The sequence below is a fragment of the Panulirus ornatus genome, chromosome 20 (genome assembly GCF_036320965.1).
Source record: "Panulirus ornatus isolate Po-2019 chromosome 20, ASM3632096v1, whole genome shotgun sequence".
Classification (NCBI taxonomy): Eukaryota; Metazoa; Arthropoda; class Malacostraca; order Decapoda; family Palinuridae; genus Panulirus; species Panulirus ornatus.
In genome coordinates this window covers 35,860,253-35,882,945 of record NC_092243.1, presented here as the reverse complement: position 1 = coordinate 35,882,945, position 22,693 = coordinate 35,860,253, and the positions used below count along the sequence as shown (strand labels likewise).

Sequence of the window (22,693 nt, the reverse complement as noted above, 5' to 3'; positions counted from 1 at the left end):
CTCAACCCACCCACATACACATGTAAATACATACGCGTCCACACACACACACACACACACACACACACACACACACACACACACACACACACACAGACACACACATACCTATACATTTCAACGTATACGTATAAGTACATACACAGACATATACATATATACACATGTACATAATTCATACTTGCTGCCCTTATTCATTTCCGTCGCCACCCTACCACACATGAAATGGCAAACCTCTCCTCCCGTATGCGCGCGAGGTAGCGCTGTAAAAAGACAATAAAGGCCACATTCGTTCACACTCAGTCTCTAGCTGTCATGTATAATGCACCGAAACCACAGCTCCCTTTCCACATCCAGCCCCCACAAAACTTTCAATGGTTTACCCCAGACGATTCACATGCTGTGGTTCAATCCATTTACAGCATGTCGACCACGATATACCACATCGTTCCAGTTCACTCTGTTCCTTGCACGCCTTTCACCCTCCTGCATGTTCAGGCCCCGATCACTCAAAATCTTTTTCACTCCATCTTTCCACCTCCAATTTGGTCTCCCACTTCTTCTCGTTCCCTCTACCTCTGACACATATATCCTCTTTGTCAATCTTTCCTCACTCATTCTCTCCATGTGACCAAACCATTTCAAAACACCCTCTTCTGCTCTCTCAACCACACTCTTTTTATTACCACACATCTCTCTTTCCCTTTCATTACTTACTTGATCAAACGACATCACACTACATATTGTCCTCAAACATTTCATTTCTAACACATCCACCCTCCTCCGTACTATATATCTATAGCCCACGCCTCGCAACCATATAATATTGTTGGAACCACTATTCTATCAAATATGCCCATTTTTGCTTTCCGAGATAATGTTCTCGCCCTCCACATATCTTTTAACGCACCAAGAACTTTCGCCCCCTCCCCCACATTGTGACCCACTTCCGCTTCCATGGTTCCATTCGCTGACAAATCCACTCTCAGATATCCTAAAACACTTCACTTCCTCCAGTTTTTCTCCTTTCAAACTTACCTTCCAAGTGGCTTGTCCCTAAACCCAACTGAACTTGCTCTTATTCACATCTACTCTCAGCTTTCTTCTTTCACAAACTTTATCAAACTCAGTCACCAGCTTCTGCAATTTCTCACTCGAATCAGCCACCAGCGCTGTATCATCAGCGAACAACAACTGACTCACTTCCTAAGCCCTCTCATCCATAACAGACTGCATACTTGCCCCTCTCTCCAAAACTCTTGCATTCACCTCCCTAACAACCCCATCCATAAACAAATTAAACAACCATGGAGACATCACGCACCCCTGCCGCAAACCGACATTCACTGAGAACCAATCACTTTCCTCTCTTCCTACTCGTTCACATGCCGTACGTCCTCGATAAAAACTTTTCACTGTTTCTAACAACTTGCCTCCCACACCATACATTCTTAATATCTTCCACAAAGCATCTCTATCAACTCTATAATATGCCTTCTCCAGAGCCATATATATATATATATATATATATATATATATATATATATATATATATATATATATATATATATATATATATATATATATATATATATATATGTATATATATATATATATATATATATATATATATATATATATATATATATATATATATATATATATATATATATGGAGTGAGTATTTTGAAGGTTTGTTGAATGTGTTTGATGATAGAGTGGCAGATATAGGGTGTTTTGGTCGAGGTGGTGTGCAAAGTGAGAGGGTAAGGGAAAATGATTTGGTAAACAGAGAAGAGGTAGTAAAAGCTTTGCGGAAGATGAAAGCCGGCAAGGCAGCAGGTTTGGATGGTATTGCAGTGGAATTTATTAAAAAAAGGAGGTGACTTCATTGTTGACTGGTTGGTAAGGTTATTTAATGTATGTATGACTCATGGTGAGGTGCCTGAGGATTGGCGGAATGCGTGCATAGTGCCATTGTACAAAGGTAAATGGGATAAGAGTGAGTGCTCAAATTACAGAGGTATAAGTTTGTTGAGTATTCCTGGTAAATTATATGGGAGGGTATTGATTGAGAGGGTGAAGGCATGTACAGAGCATCAGATTGGGGAAGAGCAGTGTGGTTTCAGAAGTGGTAGAGGATGTGTGGATCAGGTGTTTGCTTTGAAGAATGTATGTGAGAAATACTTAGAAAAGCAAATGGATTTGTATATAGCATTTATGGATCTGGAGAAGGCATATGATAGAGTTGACAGAGATGCTCTGTGGAAGGTATTAAGAATATATGGTGTGGGAGGCAAGTTGTTAGAAGCAGTGAAAATTTTTTATCGAGGATGTAAGGCATGTGTACGTGTAGGAAGAGAGGAAAGTGATTGGTTCTCAGTGAATGTAGGTTTGCGGCAGGGGTGTGTGATGTCTCCATGGTTGTTTAATTTGTTTATGGATGGGGTTGTTAGGGAGGTGAATGTAAGAGTTTTGGAGAGAGGGGCAAGTACGAAGTCTGTTGTGGAAGAGAGAGCTTGGGAAGTGAGTCAGTTGTTGTTCGCTGATGACACAGCGCTGGTGGCTGATTCATGTGAGAAACTGCAGAAGCTGGTGACTGAGTTTGGTAAAGTGTGTGAAAGAAGAAAGTTAAGAGTAAATGTGAATAAGAGCAAGGTTATTAGGTACAGTAGGGTTGAGGGTCAAGTCAATTGGGAGGTAAGTTTGAATGGAGAAAAGCTGGAGGAAGTGAAGTGTTTTAGATATCTGGGAGTGGATCTGGCAGCGGATGGAACCATGGAAGCGGAAGTGAATCATAGGGTGGGGGAGGGGGCGAAAATCCTGGGAGCCTTGAAGAATGTGTGGAAGTCGAGAACATTATCTCGGAAAGCAAAAATGGGTATGTTTGAAGGAATAGTGGTTCCAACAATGTTGTATGGTTGCGAGGCGTGGGCTATGGATAGAGTTGTGCGCAGGAGGGTGGATGTGCTGGAAATGAGATGTTTGAGGACAATGTGTGGTGTGAGGTGGTTTGATCGAGTAAGTAATGTAAGGGTAAAAGAGGTGTGTGGAAATAAAAATAGCGTGGTTGAGAGAGCAGAAGAGGGTGTTTTGAAATGGTTTGGGCACATGGAGAGAATGAGTGAGGAAAGATTGACCAAGAGGATATGTGTCGGAGGTGGAGGGAACGAGGAGAAGTGGGAGACCAAATTGGAGGTGGAAAGATGGAGTGAAAAAGATTTTGAGTGATCGGGGCCTGAACATGCAGGAGAGAGAAAGGCGGGCAAGGAATAGAGTGAATTGGATCGATGTGGTATACCGGGGTATACCCATTTTTGCTTTCCGAGATAATGTTCTCGACTTCCACACATTCTTCAAGGCTCTCAGAATTTTCGCCCCCTCCCCCACCCTATGATCCACTTCCGCTTCCATGGTTCCATCCGCTGCCAGATTCACTCCCAGATATATAAAACACTTCACTTCCTCCAGTTTTTCTCCATTCAAACTCACCTCCCAATTGACTTGACCCTCAACCCTACTGTACCTAATAACCTTGCTCTTATTCACATTTACTCTTAACTTTCTTCTTTCACACACTTTACCAAACTCAGTCACCAGCTTCTGCAGTTTCTCACATGAATCAGCCACCAGCGCTGTATCATCAGCGAACAACAACTGACTCACTTCCCAAGCTCTCTCATCCCCAACAGACTTCATACTTGCCCCTCTCTCCAAAACTCTTGCATTCACCTCCCTCACAACCCCATCCATAAACAAATTAAACAACCATGGAGACATCACACACCCCTGCCGCAAACCTACATTCACTGAGAACTAATCACTATCCTCTCTTCCTACACGTACACATGCCTTACATCCTCGATAAAAACTTTTCACTGCTTCTAACAACTTGCCTCCCACACCATATATTCTTAATACCTTCCACAGAGCATCTCTATCAACTCTAACATATGCCTTCTCCAGATCCATAAATGCTACATACAAATCCATTTGCTTTTCTAAGTATTTCTCACATACATTCTTCAAAGCAAACACCTGATCCACACATCCTCTACCACTTCTGAAACCACACTGCTTTTTTTTTTTTTTTTTTTCCAAAAGAAGGAACAGAGAAGAGGTCCAGGTGAGGATATTCCCTCAAAGGCCCAGTCCTCTGTTCTTAACGCTACCTCGCTATCGCGGGAAATAGCGAATAGTATGAAAAAAAAAAAAAAAAAAAAAAAAAAATATATATATATATATATATATATATATATATATATATATATATATATATATATATATATATATATATACATATATATATATATATATATATATATATATATATATATATATATATATATATATATATATATATATATATATATACATATGTGTGTGTGTGTGTGTTATCCCGAGCAGCCAAGCAGCCAGAGACGCCAACGGCCAGAATTTTCTGTTAAGAGCACCTTTGAAGCGTCGTTTCTCTTCTTTACCATGAAAGAAATACAGGTCTGGTCCTGTCGTCTCTCGCGGACGTACATTTAAGGTTAAAAATGAACCTTTTGTATACTTGGTATATGGAAATTCATTTGATATTCAAAAGACGAAACCTCATCTGGAGGCGAGCCAAGAAATATTTATTTTGCACCATTTTCATTTTTTCCTCTCTACTTACGTCACTGTGTTCGTTGAGTTTGTGAGAACATGGATAGAACAATGATCGAAGGGAGAGAGAGAGAGAGAGAGAGAGAGAGAGAGAGAGAGAGAGAGAGAGAGAGAGAGAGAGAGAGAGAGAGAGAGAGAGAGAGTATACCCATATACAGATATTAATGTGAATGGAAGAGTAGATGGAGAGTTAGATATGTTAGAAGATACCTGAAGACATTGGGTACATGGCCACTTCCCTGATAGACTTTTCATCGAGAGGGACTATGATTGGTTAATATCGTCTGGCAAAGACATGAACACAGCATGAGTAATAACTCCCAGGTTAACATTGTACTGTAGTTGAAACATATCATCTTGATGGCAGAGTTCTCTCTATATCGTCACCTTTCCCATACCTACAGCTTTAAGGGTCTGACCTGAAGAGTGTGACTCTCCAGTGATAGATCAAGTGGGCGGAATGGGTGACACAGACCCCCAGCACCGTAGTATTAAAGATCCTGTCACTAGGCTAAGGTATAACACCCTTACCAAGCCTCGTTATTGAGACCATATTGCTATGAATTCCGCATCTGGTGTTCATAAAGATGTATAGCACCAATAATTCAGTGACTGATTTTTTTCCCTTTCTTGTACTGCAGTTAAATTGGATTATTTAGGCAACATTTTCCCTCTACTTATAGAATATTCTTTGACTGTGATATGTATGTTATTGATCACCAGAGCATGGACGACGAACCCCCCCACGCACGCACGCACACACACACACATGAATATTTTCTGCTTTATATACATACAGTTATAGATATACAGTTCACAAACACAAACTCCCTACATCTTACGCATAACACCAGGCAACATGTATCTTACACGTTAGCTTTACCTGATAGCAAAATCTCGTCACAGGTAAAGGTTCAAGAGATGAGGTTACCACGAGTGTAGCACTGTCTTCCAGTACTGTACCTATAGATGAGGTTACCACGAGTGTAGCACTGTCTTCCAGTACTGTACCTATAGATGAGGTTACCACGAGTGTAGCACTGTCTTCCAGTACTGTACCTATAGATGAGGTTACCACGAGTGTAGCACTATCTTCCAGTACTGTACCTATAGATGAGGTTACCACGAGTGTAGCACTGTCTTCCAGTACTGTACCTATAGATGAGGTTACCACGAGTGTAGCACTATCTTTCAGTGTTGTACCTATAGATGAGGTTACCACGAGTGTAGCACTATCTTCCAGTACTGTACCTATAGAAAATTACACAACAGATGGCCATCAGAGAAACCTTCCCGAGATGAGCAGTAATTACCAGTGCTGTAGTGTAGGGCTTGGGGCCAAGACAACTGATCATCTTGATCAATGTAAATGACTTGCTCGAACATCATGACTCATACCTGAATATGTCGTGAGGTATGAAAGGAATGATGAGTATTGCATGAACTTAATGACAAGCTGAACAAACACCTTAGTAAATATACCGTAATGAGAATGGGAAACAGTGAAAGAAGACCTTAGCTCGAGTATCATACAGTAGGAAATATGCAGAAGGAATTTCTCTACAAGAGGGACTTTACGAACTTGTCACTGAAGTCCCACATTAGGAATTATTGTAAAGAAGACTTGCTGTCTACAGTCGATTTTAGAATCGTTTTTAAGGACATTGATAACGAAATTTTCAGAAAACTATTCACCGTGTGTATTAGGCTATAACTACTGTATACTTCTCATGTTTGATCACTACATTTAAAAGAGAACAAAAGAATTAACAAAATGTACAAAGGGGAAGCAAAAATGGTTTCAGAAATAAGAGAACTGAGTGACAGTCAGTGGTTAGAAACCATAGATCTAGCCACCATGGAAGAAAGTATACAAGAAGCAGAGCCGGAGTGATGTTCAGTGGGGCCCTGGGCCTGGGGAACTTGTGGGAGGTGAGTCAGTTACTGCTTCCAGATGAAACAGATGTGATGGTAGACTCGGAAGAGAAACTGCAGATGCTGACGTCTTCGTTTAAGAAAATAGGAAGTTGAGAGTTAATGGAAATGAGTAAGATAATAAGGCTTAGCAGGGAAGAGACAGTTCGGTATGAACTGAGAAAATCTACAGGAAGTGGCCGTTGCAAACATGGCAGTGGATCTGATAGTAGCGGACTTATCTATGGGAGTTGAGGTGAACCATGGGGTTGAAGACGAGGGTGCAAATGCCCAGGGTGCGATGAGGAGTAACTAGAAAGAGAGATCCCTGTCTCTAAGGGCAAAGAAGATATGTGGTGAGAAAAGGGTTGTTTGGGCAAGGAACGACGTTGTGTGTGTGTGTGTGTGAGAGAGAGAGAGAGAGAGAGAGAGAGAGAGAGAGAGAGAGAGAGAGAGAGAGAGAGAGAGAGAGAGAGAGAGGCACATAGAGTTTACATAGATACACAGATCACTCAGACACAAGGTGCAAGCGATGTGATCTGGTCTTAACAATACTTAGAAAAAATTGCAGTCCCCTTACAAGCAGTAGAAGAGATGTATCGCAAAGCAAAGGCTTTCTCCCCACCCTCCACTCCCTCCGACACACACCCGACACACCCCGGACGGGAAACAGGTAGAAAAAATACCTTGCGGGATTAATATGGCCTAAGGAAATTTCTTATAGGAAAATGTTAAGGTAAAATAAACATGAATATTTTATGCATCACCTACGACATATTTTCCTTCACCTTTTGTTATATAGGCAATAGTAAGGACAGATTTACTCAGTCAAAGCAAGTGACATGGAATAATCAATGTTGTGTGTTATCGCAGCCTAGCCACAGGGAGAGATCAGTGGTTGTGTAGGTAGCATGATGTACCATTGCGTTATGATGACTGATTAAATGAATCATTCACTCCCGGAGAGTGACAAGGGATGAACCAACCTACTTCTCAAGATATTAAGGTACTGCTCTGAACAATACTTTCTTGGAGCTTATTCCACGTAGCAATGTGTCTGTGATAAAGCAATATATCGCACTGTTCAGATTAACTCGGTGACCTGTAAGTTTTAGTCTATTTCCTCTCGTCGTTAATGCTGGCACTATTTTAAAGAAATGTTCAATTTCGACGTTGTTGAATTCTTTAAGTATTTTGAAACATTCTATTAACTTGCCCCGATGGCGCCTCTTGCTTAGTAAGAACAGGTTTAATTCTTGCAGTCTCTCCTATTGGTTTGTTTCGCAGAGAAGGATTAAATCCAATTGCTCTTCGCCGCACGACTTCCAGTGCGGTCTCTTTGATAAGGATTTTAACTTGCTTTCTGACTGTTATATTGCGTTGCAATATGCGAGTCATTTTCTGAATTCTCAAGCTTAAAGAATTTATATCTGCTCCTTACCATTCAGACTTCTTGTTGGTTTTATTGTTTCTGTCGTGCATGAAAATGAATGTGACTTGATGATGCATAAACTGACGCTTGAAACTGGCCCATAATTCCTCTGGGCATGAGGCAACAAGGATGAGAGACTCATGCGTAGCGCTACCCGTTAAAATCCTCTCTTTTAAAGTTAAGGGTAATATTGATACTGGTTTTATGGGAGTGGATTTTTATAATTACGTCAAAGCTAACCATATTATGGTTACAAGTGCCCAGATGTTCACCAACACGGGTATTAGTTACTAAGATCACCTGGGATGTGAGAACTAAACCAAGTACATTAACTTCGGTGACGGTTGGGTTGAGAGAAGAGTCTTCGACGAAGTTGATAAGTCTAGTAGATTCACTTTCTACACCTGAGATGGTTCGCCAGTTGATTTCCGGAAGATTAAAATCCCCCAAAATGATCGAGTCTTTTATCCTATATTGCTCGTTGTAAACTCTCCTACATGACTGTTGATATCTGCTGCCTGAGGAAGGTGTTTATAACCGACGTTTATATAAAGTTTGGAAGTTTCTGTGCTGATCTGAATACACAGGTGTTCAACAGCGGCAGATGTTGTAGCGGCAGATGTTGGCGTTTAGGTATGATTTTACATACAGTGCAATGCCACCTCCTCGACCATCTTTGTCCCTTACAGATAAGTTGTACTCTGGTAGATTGTACTCGCTACTTAGATCGATGTTTTTCGTGTTGAGAAATGTTTCTGTTAGACCAACGATATTAACGTGTTCACTGTTTACCAAACAATGCAATTCAGCTATTTTGTTTCGGGTGGATCTTATATAAAGTCATACCAGGTCAGTTTAATTTCTTCGAGTGATTTCTGTACGAGGCTGTGGCATGATCTGGTGAGCGGCAATTTTGAGACAGATGTGACATATCCCCATGACCTGCATCCCTGACGTCACTGTCTGGTGTGGTGGGGAGGGGATTTGATCTGTAGGAGAGAGATGGTCAAGCGGAATATGTTTTACAAGACCAGAGCAAGACGTGCTAAAGTAGTTAAGGCATATGGGTGTAGATGAGTGTGGGCATTAATAAAGGTAATATGGATAATGCTCTTAGAATGGCGCCACCGGATACGACAAGAAATAATGGATTTCAATTAGAAAAAGATAGATCCAGGTTGGATGTGGGTAAATATTGGTTCGTGAATAGGGTAGTGGATTCATGGAACAAGCTGCCACGTACAGTAGTGGAAGCTACGTGGGTCTTTAGGTAGCTTCAAACGAAGGTTGGATGATGTGTTTATGGGTTCAAGTGGTTGGTTGTAGGGTGGACAGACTCAGGATCTGCCTAGCATGGGCCAATAGGACTCTTGCAGTGTCCCCACTTCTTATGATCTTGTGTTTCACAAGTCCAGGGTACAAGGAGGAGGGGGAGACTGAGGATGAGACATCATGTTATTTTCTAATGCCATATTGTATTGGTGTCATTTACCATCACTCTTCTATGCAAATACAAGACCATAGTTTTATCCAGTTCTCTGTACCCTACACGTTTCTCACTTACGCACTTTACCAGCATTTCAAATCGCTGTTTGGTGGACGAGTAACACATAAACGTAAGCAGCAGCTCTAGGACAGCTCCTTAACCGAAGGTTCACAGCACTCAGGCCCAACCCACACAAGTGTGAGCTGCACTAAACATTTACCGTTTTCTACCGCAGTCAAACGAGTTCACAAACGCAGATCATATACAGCATTTTTCTCCAAATATGTACCTTCGTATCACAGGAAATATATCTGACTTTATGTTTCATTCTCACTACTTGATTTTGTTGTAAATATGTCACAAACACTTTAATTTTACGTGGTAGATGAGTGGGAGATGTATAAAAGAAAGAGACAGGAGGTCAAGAGAAAGGTGCAAGAGGTGAAAAGAGGGCAAATGAGAGTTGGGGTGAGAGAGTATCATTAAATTTTAGGGAAAATAAAAAGATGCTCTGGAAGGAGGTAAATAAAGTGCGTAAGACAAGGGAGCAAATGGGAACTTCAGTGAAGGGCGCAAATGGGGAGGTGATAACAAGTAGTGGTGATGTGAGAAGGAGATGGAGTGAGTATTTTGAAGGTTTGTTGAATGTGTTTGATGATAGAGTGGCAGATATAGGGTGTTTTGGTCGAGGTGGTGTGCAAAGTGAGAGGGTTAGGGAAAATGATTTGGTAAACAGCGAAGAGGTAGCAAAAGCTTTGCGGAAGATGAAAGCCGGCAAGGCAGCAGGTTTGGATGGTATTGCAGTGGAATTTATTAAAAAAGGGGGTGACTGTATTGTTGACTGGTTGGTAAGGTTATTCAATGTATGTATGACTCATGGTGAGGTGCCTGAGGATTGGCGGAATGCGTGCATAGTGCCATTGTACAAAGGCAAAGGGGATAAGAGTGAGTGCTCAAATTATAGAGGTATAAGTTTGTTGAGTATTCCTGGTAAATTATATGGGAGAGTATTGATTGAGAGGGTGAAGGCATGTACAGCGCATCAGATTGGGGAAGAGCAGTGTGGTTTTAGGAGTGGTAGAGGATGTGTGGATCAGGTGTTTGCTTTGAAGAATGTATGTAAGAAATACTTAGAAAAGCAAATGGATTTGTATGTAGCATTTATGGATCTGGAGAAGACATATGATAGAGTTGACAGAGATGCTCTGTGGAAGGTATTAAGAATATATGGTGTGGGAGGCAAGTTGTTAGAAGCAGTGAAAAGTTTTTATCGAGGATGTAAGGCATGTGTACGTGTAGGAAGAGAGGAAAGTGATTGGTTCTCAGTGAATGTAGGTTTGCGGCAGGGTTGTGTGATGTCTCCGTGGTTGTTTAATTTGTATATGGATGGGGTTGTTAGGGAGGTGAATGCAAGAGTTTTGGAAAGAGGGGCAAGTATGAAGTCTGTTGTGGATGAGAGAGCTTGGGAAGTGAGTCAGTTGTTGTTCGCTGATGATACAGCGCTGGTGGCTGATTCATGTGAGAAACTGCAGAAGCTGGTGACTGAGTTTGGTAAAGTGTGTGAAAGAAGAAAGTTAAGAGTAAATGTGAATAAGAGCAAGGTTATCAGGTACAGTAGGGTTGAGAGACAAGTCAATTGGGAGGTAAGTTTGAATGGAGAAAAACTGGAGGAAGTAAAGTGTTTTAGATATCTGGGAGTGGATCTGGCAGCGGATGGAACAATGGAAGCGGAAGTGAATCATAGGGTGGGGGAGGGGGCGAAAATCCTGGGAGCCTTGAAGAATGTGTGGAAGTCGAGAACATTATCTCGGAAAGCAAAAAATGGGTAAATGGTTCCAACAATGTTGTATGGTTGCGAGGCGTGGGCTATGGATAGAGTTGTGCGCAGGAGGGTGGATGTGCTGGAAATGAGATGTTTGAGGACAATGTATGGTGTGAGGTGGTTTGATCGAGTAAGTAAGGTAAGTGTAAGAGAGATGTGTGGAAATAAAAAGAGCGTGGTTGAGAGAGCAGAAGAGGGTGTTTTGAAATGGTTTGGGCACATGGAGAGAATGAGTGAGGAAAGATTGACCAAGAGGATATATGTGTCGGAGGTGGAGGGAACGAGGAGAAGTGGGAGACCAAATTGGAGGTGGAAAGATGGAGTGAAAAAGATTTTGTGTGATCGGGGCCTGAACATGCAGGAGGGTGAAAGGAGGGCAAGGAATAGAGTGAATTGGATCGATGTGGTATACCGAGGTTGACGTGCTGTCAGTGGATTGAATTAGGGCATGTGAAGCGTCTGGGGTAAACCATGGAAAGCTGTGTAGGTATGTATATTTGCGTGTGTGGACATGTGTGTATATGCATGTGTATGGGGGTTGGTTGGGCCATTTCTTTCGTCTGTTTCCTTGCGCTACCTCGCAAACGCGGGAGACAGCGACAAAACAAAAACAAAAAAAAAAAAAAAAAAAATTTACCCCTCATACAACTTACAGTCAACAGCTACACTATACAGAAATACAAGTTCATGACATGATCACATTAGAGTTGTCTCATACACCACCTTCACTAGTGTGTCATCATTGCGTGTATGTGTAACATATCACACACAAGCTGTTTTGCAGTATATGTGACCAGCAGTTTGACCAGTGAAGTAGCTTGTCTGGGTCTTTGTTGACAACACAAAGGTGAATATTATACCTGGCTCATCCTCCACCTTTGTGCAACAAGAGTGGAATGGAGAGCCTTCCGTCTCATCAATTCTCCTGGCGTCACTTCTCTACAGCCTTCCCTCTCCGTACGCTGTGATGTGCCTCTCTCTCTCTCTCTCTCTCTCTCTCTCTCTCTCTCTCTCTCTCTCTCTCTCTCTCTCTCTCTCTCTCTCTCTCTCTCTCTCTCTCTCTCTCTCTATCTCTGTTATATAGGTATCATTTTGGCCATTTTTCTCGTGAGCTATCTGTATGTATTCCCAAAGATTTGCACCCACGGCTGCTGCTTCCTAGAATTTCTGTGGGTAGATCGACCACTCGAGGATTGGCTGTTATGATACCTCCTTCCTCTCTCGAACAGCTAAGCTGTGGCATTTTCTTCCTTCTTATGTCTTTCCCTCTTCATATAACCTCTCGTCTTGTTAAAGTTAGGTCTACTAACACCTGCGTAGCCATGATTATTTTCATTTTATATTTTTTCTGATACCCGAGATAGCCTTAACTGGGGCATGTTTTGCCCGTGCCATGTTGGCCATTAATAAAGAAAAGTATAACATGAAATCAGTTGATATATATTAAACTCTTCTGACTAATTATAAGTCTGCTTGTTGACGGAGAATTAGTGCAGTTATTACTAAACTTCATGAATTAAAGTCGATACAATTTTACTTGTCTAACAAATTAACTAAATTCAAATTATTTACACCTATACCACATTTTCTAAAAAGACAGTCATCAGAGAAAACGTGTAGAGCTGTGACGTCATATACTTCCACCAATAACGATCTTCGGTCACAACCGTCAGTTCAACTCAGTTGTGCTATGACCTTAGAAGTATGACGGTTAAGTACAGTGCATTGCAGCTTGAGTGATATATATATATATATATATATATATATATATATATATATATATATATATATATATATATATATATATATATATATATATATATATATATGATACACTCGAGTGTGATCATGTCGCTTACTATGGTTTTGTAGTGTCTACACATCGTCGGCAGATCATGAAAAATTACAGAGTAAACCACTTATTTTAAAGAAAAAAAGATAAGAGAATGAGAACATGTAAGGTTGATAACGAATACATCAAGTATATTTCATGTGATACAAAAGAATAGTCTTGGAGAAAAATCTGTGAACTCGACTGCTTGACAGTGATAAATGTGAAAGTTAAGTGCAGCTCTAAATTTGTGTGTGTCAGGTTAAGGTGGTGTCACATTAGCATTTTTTGCGTCAGTTACCAAATTTCCTGTTTTTTTTTTTTGTGTGTGTGTGTGTGTGTGCGCTCTCACACGCGAGTAGAACCATCGGTCCAGTCATTTTATGTATGTCAACAATCAAGATGGCGATAACTGTCAAGGAAGTGGTGCTTATCTTAACTTTACTATGTGTGTTGAATAATGTAGAAAGGCCAGACATGCTAAACATCGTATCTGATGCGTTCATGGTTGTGGCGAAAAGAAACTGAAAGTATATATCACACACGTAACGCGGGAGAGTTCAGAAAACTCTATTCTGAGCAACAGCGTAATGTTACCATACGTCTTCTTTACTGACTTTGTCGCTGACATAGGATATCTAATGGCCTATAAACAACGATGGGATCTTTTATATTGAGTAAGTCATTCTTCCGACTGGTGTAACCGCCTCAAAGCCCATGGTAAACTTGTGTCTGCCGCGCTAATGAGGTCGCGTGGTATGGATGTAAACGAAAGAAATGTGATACGTTTTATGATTGCCAAAATAATTATTATGAATTTGAATATTTTTTGAATTGTCAAATATGTTTAAGGGAAAAAAATTGTACTCACGAGTATACCTCTTCATGTAAAAATTGAAAATATTTGTGATCAAGACGGACCATTTCTTATTGCTCGATGGGTCGCGAAATTGACGCAAATTTATGAAAAACGGTGACAAGGCAGAAAATTGGAACGAAAAATGCTAATGTGACGCTGCCTTTACAGATGTGAACCTTGGAAAACACAGCTGCCTTATGACGTCCGTCTGTACTCACGTTACTCGTCTACTACATAGTAAGTAAAGACTCATGACTTAAACAATGGGAAAAGTGTACACAGCGAGAACGAAGACTGGAATATTATCATATTTAGAAACGTAGAACACATGATGGTATTATTGCTCAGTAGAGTGATAGCAATGGTGCGCACAGATTACAACATTATAATATATGCACATCAGTGATCATAGTGTGAGTAATTGGAACATTTTGTGAAAGTGGTGAGACTCGTGAAAGCTTAATGACTCGTGACTGATGGCTGCCACAGCTCCTGCACCCTACCGAGCGGCGGAGGTAAGTAACATGATTACTTATTTATCACGTTGTTTATTTTTCATGTTTTACTTGGTTATAGGTTGCACACTGCTTGGTTATTGTAGTTGAACAGTTATAGGTTGTATGTTGCACGCTGTTTGATCATGATTGAACAGTTATAGGTTATATGTTGCACACTGCTTGGTTATCATGTTTCGGCAGTTGTAGGTTATGTGTTGCACGCTATTTGGCGATTATGTTTCAATGATAATGTGTTATAGATGCACCCTGTTGGGGTGTTATGTCTCAGTAGGTATAGGTTATGATTATACTACACGCTGTTTGGTGATCGTGTTTCGGTTATTACTATAGTTCATGTGCTGCAGGTTGTTTGGTGACCATGTTTGAGGTGATTATGTCATATGTCATCCTGAGAATCAACTCCTCTCCCTCTTTGCTGTTGCCATAAGTAGTTCAGGAGCGACATAATTACTCACAACTTCCTGTGAATAAAAAGAAACAAAGGTGGCCTTCCCCTCTTATGTACATTGTAGCGTAGTGGTCACACCTGGGTTTCACAGTTTATAAGATGACTCACGACAAATCATATACACAGTACAAGTGGAACACACACACACACACACACACACACACACATATATATATATATATATATATATATATATATATATATATATATATATATATATATATATATCCTAGCCACTATCATGACTCGAGCGACATGTCGGATCAGCATATATTTTTATTTGATTATTTCAGGAAAAGTACTTTTTCGTGACGAACCTTAGAAGACGCTGCTATTATAGAAAATGACTGATACCTTAGTAAACAAACAAACAAGAAAGGATATAACGCAGTCTGACAATTTTTTAACTTTAAGTAACATGGTATTGTGTTCCATTGAGTATATTATCTGTCGCAAAGGTGATGTTGTTAGAGGTCCATCTGATCATTAGTAAATGACTTAAGCAAGAGAGAATAAGCTTACGTGACGTATTTGTTTATGTGACAGCTAGCAGTACTTGCACCAAAATTGGAGTAAACCGCCGCAAGATAAAACATTAGAAGAAAGTAGGTTACCTTCCCGGTTAAGATCTGTACTTACTATGGTAATGATTTTGAGGTTGATAACACTCGAAATAAGGAAAGGCTCGTTTGAATTTTTGGGAAAGCTCGTTGGTATTATCCCACATCAGTGAGACAATATGATCCTCATTGGATGTAATGTATTTTTGTATGATAGACTCGACACTGTTCTTGACTTATACGTTAAATGTAATGTGTCTTTTTTCGGTGACTAGGCTAGGGCGTGACATGTGAACCTCTTTACTCCATTGTCATTAGGGAAGGGTTTAGATCTGGTTAAATTTACATATCTGAGGACTGCCTTCAGTAATACTTTCAGCATCCGCCTCTCCAGCAGACGCCAAACTTGACGGATTATCTTTCGAGTAACTGAGTATTTCATGAATATACAAGTAATGGCACCGAGCGCCGTCATGGTACATTACCAGATAACTGATGAATTTTTAGACGGGAAATATCTTTCCAGCGCAGATCTTGATAGATTTCTTAACCCTTCGCACTTGGATTTGCTTCCATAAACGCCGCATAGCTCCCTGTGATAGTGTTTACTAAATGGTTTTGCATCTTCCCCCAACCTCCTCCCCAGACAGAGGCTGAGTCTTCTCCCAGGAGCCATTTTACTGGAATAATCTCGAACATAAAATCCTTTCCCTAGATGTATGTACCGTATATGTCGCCGTGTAACCTATCCTTGTTTTGTGTTTTGTGAGAATTTCATTTACAGATCCAAGCTAGATTCCCCAGGAGAGTCCCATATAAGGCTTTGTAGTGCTTTTAGGCAGAGCCATCTGCTGGCGGTCTCTTGCTCTGGTTAATGAATGTACTGTAGAGCGGAATAAGCCCCTGGGACAGCAAATGCTCTGACATTCCCTTTCTTAACAAACTTTTTTTTCGCTTTTTTCCACCTATTCGGAAGTTATGGTTTATCTTTTTCAGTTACTTTGTCACCAAATTTATGTCACAATAACCTTAACTATAGTTGTTATGGTAGGCTTTATACTGCTTATCTTCGTTGTCTCCAATACATAAATGCTGTCGTCTACCTTATTCCTGCAAGAGAAGGTTTCAGTTTAGTGCTTTAGTTTCTTAATCTGTGAACGCTTTGCGTGATTCAGTGCTATAGTCTCATTCTAGAACACCCGGCGTGATTCACTGCTATGGTCTCTGACTGTACAACAGTCGGCGTGATCCTCTGCTATAAGCTTATTCTGCAAACCCTGTGCGATTTACTGCTTTAGTCTCATACTGCAACACCAGGTGTGATTCACAGCTGTAGTCTCACTTTACAACATTTGGTGTTATTCACTGGCATAACTCTCATTCCACAACACCCGATGTGATTCACTGCTATAATCTTTTATTCTGTAAACACTGAGTGATTCATTTGCCTTGTAAGGAAACCAAAATATGTCAAATGACATAATACGCTTGACAGTTTGAGGATGATAACATTAAGCTGAACGTTTGAAACTGCTGTCTCAGTATGCTCCCTTTATCTTATAACCAGAACACTTGGAATATACAATGCGAATGGCTAGATGTACAAGAGAAAGCGGAAGGAGGTCAAGAAAAGAAGGCAAATGAGAGTTTGGATAGGCGAGTATCAACGAACTTTTGAGAGAATAAGATGTGGAAAGAGGTTAATAGTGTGAGAAGAACAAAGGACAAATGAGAACGTCGATGTAGAGGGACAAATTGGAAAGTAGTCACAACTAGTGATGAGGTGAAGAGAAGATAAGAGTGACTACTCTGAAGGATTGTTGAATGTGTTTGATGATGGAGTGGCTGATGTAAGGTGTTTGCGTCGGGAGGGTATGCGAAGTAAGAGAATCATGGCAAATGGTTTGGTGAAGAGAAGGAGGTGTAAGATGTGTAAGATGATTATTGCAAGTCTTCCGGAGTGGATGTTATTGCAGGTGAATTTCTTAAGACTGGTTAGTTAGGATTTTCAATATGTGTGTGGATCATGCTGATGTGCCTGAGGATTGGATAAATGCATGTGTAGTGTACTTGTGTAGAGGAAAGAGGGACAAATGGACAAATATGAGTGCTCGAATAGTTATATTAGTCTGCTGAGTGTAACTGGTATGCTGCATAGACGATCGGTGAATTTGAAGGTGGAGGCATGCTTAGAGCATCAGACTGGGGAGGAACAAAGTGGTTTCAGGAGTGGTAGAGGATATGTGGATCAGACGTTTGCTTTGAAGAATGTGTGTAAGAAATACTGAGAGAAACAAAAGGATTTTTGTGTGGCGTTTCTGGATCTAAAGAAAGCATATATTTGGGTTGATAGAGATGCTTTGTGGAAGGTGTTAGGAATATATGGCGAATATCCTAGTGGTCCTTTGTTGTAACATTTGAGACTCATTTGACACTTGTGAGCCCAACCATCAGTTTGTCTGAGTCAGTTGTTAGCTTTAGATTTTCAGTTTCTGTTGTAGCTTTATATGTTCCAGTATGCTGTGAATTTTGATGTCTTACACCATTGTTGTTAATATACAGTGTATCAAAGAAAACTTCTCGCTAGGTCGATCCCTGTGGCACACCATTTATTGCGTCCAACCATTGTGCAGATTTACCATGGGTCACTACTCTATCATTACTATTGGTCAACTGATATCAAACCACCGAAGTACAACACGATCTACACCATGATACTCAAGATTTATCAAATATCTTTGATGCGTGACTCTACCAAATGATACACGAAAATCGATATAAACGAGATAAAACGATTTACACTCATCATGCATGCTAATTACATATGACAAATCAAGCATATGTAACGGTCATGAAAAATCGCGTCGAAAACCATGCTCTGAACCTTTGAATGAATTAGAATCATCTAAGTAATTTTAAATTCTTGCTTCGAATATTGGTTACCCTAACTTTACCAACTACTGACGTCAAGCTAATTTGGCGATAACTTCCGGGTAGGAACTAAACATCTTGTTTCGATATTGTTGTTACACATGAAGACTTCCACTCCCAAGGAACTGTCCCTGTATGAAGTGACCTGTTGAAATCAGCAGTTAAGGGTATAACTCATATTTCCAGCTTCTCTTAATGACCTCGATTAAAACCTGTCAGGACCTCTCTCTGTATTTCCTTTCGCTCTTGCTTTATGCAGATGGTATATCTTGATTGTGAACGTTGATATGCTGCAGGATAGTATCATCCGTTAGCCGCGAAAACGTAGCTTAAACTTGAGTTTAAACTTGAGTTGTGTCGTGAATATTCATTTTGTTTTGGTTCTATAAAATGATCGTCTGCTGCGTCCTGGGCCTCATGTTCCCTCTACTACCTTGAATATCCTGTCTCAGCCTCTTCCAAACTATGTCCGTATTTTGTCCAGATACACTGTCACCCCAGTTTACTCTGACAAGATACAGTCACCCCAGTTTACCCTGACAAGATACAGTCACCCCAGTTTACCCTGACAAGATACAGTCACCCCAGTTTACCCTGACAAGATACAGTCACCCCAGTTTACCCTGACAAGATACAGTCACCCCAGTTTACCCCGACAAGATACACTCACCCCAGTTTACCCTGACAAGATACAGTCACCCCAGTTTACCCTGACAAGATACAGTCACCCCAGTTTACCCTGACAAGATACAGTCACCCCAGTTTACCCTGACAAGATACAGTTACCCCAGTTTACCCTGACAAGATACAGTCACCCCAGTTTACCCTGACAAGATACAGTCACCCCAGTTTACCCTGACAAGATACAGTCACCCCAGTTTACCCTGACAAGATACAGTCACCCCAGTTTACCCTGACAAGATGCAGTCACCTCAGTTTACCCTGTCAAGATACAGTCACCCCAGTTTACCCTGACAAGATACACTGTCACCCCAGTTTACTCTGACAAGATACAGTCACCCCAGTTTACCCTGACAAGATACAGTCACCCCAGTTTACCCTGACAAGATACAGTTACCCCAGTTTACCCTGACAAGATACAGTTACCCCAGTTTACCCTGACAAGATACAGTCACCCCAGTTTACCCTGACAAGATACAGTCACACCAGTTTACCCTGACAAGATACAGTCACCCCAGTTTACCCTGACAAGATACAGTCACCTCAGTTTACCCTGACAAGATACAGTCACACCAGTTTACCCTGACAAGATACAGTCACCCCAGTTTACCCTGACAAGATACAGTCACCTCAGTTTACCCTGTCAAGATACAGTTACCCCAGTTTACCCTGACAAGATACACTGTCACCCCAGTTTACTCTGACAAGAGCGATGCGAAAATCATTGAAATTTGTCTGTCTGACATTGGGTAAATATCATTCACAAACATCATGTTTACCTTCATTGAGAGGAGTTACTGAGAGTACCCTCAAATGCGATTTGTCTTTGATCACTTGTGCCAAACATCTCCTCACCTAAAACATTGCTGACGAGAACCTTCGTTTGTAACTAGAATTGATCCTGTAATATTCACGTGTGGAGTCTGTTTCCGAACGAAGTGCGTTAATGCACTGTGAGACGAGTTATAATGGGCCCACACCCGGAGCTGCTAGATGTGGACCATCCTCGCTTCGATTCTGTTGGATTAAAATCTCCTGTTCTAATAGAATCGTATTCTTACTCTGGTGTCTGTGCTTGAAGTCTTTAAGCTGATCCTGTCGTTAATTTTTGCAAGCTGACTTGTTCTTTTTCTAAACATGAAGCCGTTGATATTAACAACCACTATATTTTTCAGTACAGAATCAACATTAACTTTGACAGACAACAGAATTTCACCACCTGCTTTGTTCATATCATCCATTAGGTAGGGTGCATCCTGGTACTGCACATTTATTAACAAAATTTCTTTTTATGTCAAAGGAAGATTCAGACATTAGGTGCCAGTTATAGCTCATGTTATGTAGTGTTTCATATTTTTCGTTTCTGATATGTAGTGTAATCACCGCATTTTTGTTGCTGCTCTCGTGTATTCTACGTCATACCTTCCTCTTGGACTTAGTTTTCCTCAATGTAAGTATCCTGTAGAACAAGAGAAATTATTTTCACAGTTCTTATAATTGAATATTGAGTTTTGGTGTCTGACGGCCTTCCACTCACTCGCTCCTTCGTCCTCCTCAAGATAACTCATTAACTCCTCAATCTTCTTTAGTCACAGTATTTCCCTATTGACTGCTTCCAACTCCGCCAGAAGCGGTAGGTAACAGAATAAGCTATGTTGCACATGTGTCTAGATGACCGCTAACCAGGAGCGCTCTCCAGAGCCTTAAATTTCCAAGTATTTCTCACACACATTCGTGAAAGCAAACTCCTGATTCATTTCTGAAACCACATTGTTCTGTTCCAATCTTTATATGCACTCCTCCTCTCAGTCCTTGTTCCCTTATACTGCTCACCTGTTACACTTCACAAAGTTACACCTCTCTAGTTTTAATACGCCTTTATCGCAATTACCTTTATACATGCATTCCGCCAATCCTCAGGCACCTCACCCTGATCCACAGATACATTTAAGATAACCAACTAATCAACAACACAATCACCCCCTTTCTTAAGAAATTCAACTGCTGTACCCTCCAGTCCAGCAGCCTTGCTACATTCCATCTTACACAAGGCTTTCATCGCCTCTTCTCTCTCCACCAAACTACTCTCCATGACTGTCATTTCTAATACCCCGACCAAAATACCCTACATCTGCCACCCTTTCATCAAACACATTTAAGTCTTTCAAAATAATTGCTTCATCTCCTCCCTTCATCACTACGTGTTACCACTTCCTCATTTGCCCCCTTCACCGATATTCCCATTTGTTCTCTTGTTTTTGTAAAACTATTAATCTCCTTCCAAACCATCTTATTCTCCCAGAAGTTAACTAATACTCGCTCACCTCAACCCTCATTTACACGCGTTTTTAACCCCTGCGCCTTCCTCCTGATTTCTTGCCGCTTTCTGTTGTACATCTCCCAATCATTTGCACTCCATCCCTGTAAATACCTCCTATATGCCTCTCTTTACGCTTTTACTAGCAACTTTACTTCATTCCTTCACTCTCTATCTCTTCTAACCTGGCCTTCTCCCACCTTACACTTGCCACATGCGTCTCTCATACATGACAGCTTTACTTTCCTAAATACTTCCCATTCCTCATCCACTCCCTTAGCTTCTGTTTCTCCTCTTGCCATTTTACTCTCAATTTCTCCTGGTGTTTCTTCACACAAGTTTCTTCTCCAAGCTCCCTTTCTCTTACCAGTCTCTTTTCACCCATGACATTTCTTTTCCGAAAACCTTTACAGATCTTCTCCCTGGCCTCCACAAGGTACTGATCAAATATCGCATGAGTTGGTCCTATCGTGTATACTGCTAACAATTAGTATGTAATCCAGTGATACGCAATAACCATCTTTCCTGCTCACATACGTATACTTGTGTTTGTCCTTCTTTTGACACTAGGTATTCCTAATCACCATTCCCTTTTCAGCACACATTTCCACAAGCTTTTCACTATTTCGACTCAAATTTTTGAAAACCCTATACCCCCAATTGTACCCTCAGCTGCCACATTACTCACCTTCGTATTTAAGTCACCCATCACTATGACCTGGTCTCGTGCATCAAAACTACTAACACACTCCCTCAGCTGCTCCCAGAACACTTGCCTCTCATGATCTTTCTTCTCATGACCAAGTGCATAAGCAGTAGTGATAACCCATCTCTTGCAGTCCACTTTCATTTCTACCCACATCAGTCAAGAACTCACTTTCTTACACTCTCTCACACACTCTCACCAACCCCTGACTCTACTCCTACGACATTTCCAAATCATTCTTCCCTTTTATCTTTGAGCTATGTTCCACTCAAAGCCAGAACGTCCAGATTTCTCCTCTCATACATACTACCTATCTCTCCTTTCTTCTCATCTTAGTTACATCCACACTTGTTTAGACACCCCAGATTGGGCCTTCGAGGAGGTTGAGCACTTCTCGCTTGGCTCCTCTTCATGTTCCATCTTTTAGTAATTATAAATTACACACACACACACACACACACACACACACACACACATACATACACACACTTACATTTATATAGATGATAGATAGATAGATAGATAGATAGACAGAT

The 22,693-nt window shown here is 40.8% G+C and overlaps 1 long non-coding RNA gene across 1 annotated transcript in view; it reads left to right on the top strand.

The window, feature by feature from the left end:
• The first annotated feature begins 13,552 nt into the window (after positions 1 to 13,552).
• LOC139755948 (uncharacterized) overlaps positions 13,553 to 22,693 on the top strand; it is a 414,911-nt gene continuing 405,770 nt past the window's right edge. The window contains exon 1 of the long non-coding RNA XR_011714223.1: positions 13,553 to 14,511. This is a non-coding gene — a long non-coding RNA (uncharacterized lncRNA). The remainder of the gene's footprint in view (positions 14,512 to 22,693) is intronic.